Below are 1,286 nucleotides of genomic sequence, written 5' to 3' on the forward strand. Positions count from 1 at the left end.
AGTATAATCTAGTCGGTAGCTCTAATATAAAATAAATAGGCTTTTTATATCCCCGCTCGTATATAACTTAAGTCTTTTTTAATATTTATCTTATACTATATTTAGAATACTACTAGCTATAATATAATACTATATAGGACCGGACGTAAAAAGAAATTAAGCGAGAAAGATAAGGCCTCTTAATCTTTTTATATAGTTATCTACTTAGGAAAGACCGATATTAGAAGAGGAGTAGGTCTAACGTTCTTTCTAAAAATACTTCCGTTATTAACGTTCTTAAAAGTAAAGCCCTATTACGAAATAAGCTAGTTATTAAGATTATCAAACGATAGGGAGAGCGGCTTATTATAAATAGTAGGAGAAGAGTTAGCTACGTTTAATAAGTATTTATTAATAAGCCTAGTTTAAAAATATAAGCTATTTATATAAGAGCCGCTCGGTATTCGATACTCTACTAGCTCGGATATATAAGTTCCGTATTTAGTATACTATTTAAAGTAGTAATTATAAGATATATAAAAAAAGGCCGAATCGTAAACTACTACGCTAAGAACCTCGAAGTATTATTAACTATACATAGACTATAGAAAATAAGTACTTAGGTTAATTAGCGACCATTTACTACTTTATAGCATTTAGAGAGACCTACTTTATAAACGCAATATATAAATAGATAGGACATATCTAGGCTAAAAGGCTAGCAGAGCCCGTATTATAATAACTACTAAACATCTGTTCCTAGAGGTCTATACTTAAGGACGTTATATCTAAAAACTGCCGTATATATATCGAGACTATGTTATCGAGGGTCGGTTCCCTAGAGGACGTTAGCTTTGTAAGCAATAATAACGAACACGCCGACGTAGTATAGACTCTAGTATTAAAATACTAATCTATATCTACTTATTAGTACTAGAAATTTATTAACGGTAATATAGTATCTGCGGGCGGGGTATGCGGTCCGACTATATCTTTTTAAATAGCCTCTATCTCGTTATAAAGTATTGGTATAACCGCAGTAAGCGTCAAAAAATACTCTATTAAGGTTTAAAAAAGCATTACTATCGGAGGGTTTACTAAGTATATTACTAAGTATTTAGCTATACTAAAGTAAGATATGAAGTACGAGGATATAAAGTACGTAACTAAAGAGATTACCGCACTATATATATTAATAGTTCAAACTTCGCACTTATTAATCTTTACCAAATTAGGCATACCAAACTTACGTATATAGTGCCGAGTACTAGTTGTTAATAGCGTCACGATTATAAAAATAGCTATTA

This window comes from Colletotrichum tamarilloi (assembly GCF_030869305.1).
Source record: "Colletotrichum tamarilloi strain Tom-12 chromosome Unknown Scaffold_103.1, whole genome shotgun sequence".
In the NCBI taxonomy this organism is placed as follows: Eukaryota; Fungi; Ascomycota; class Sordariomycetes; order Glomerellales; family Glomerellaceae; genus Colletotrichum; species Colletotrichum tamarilloi.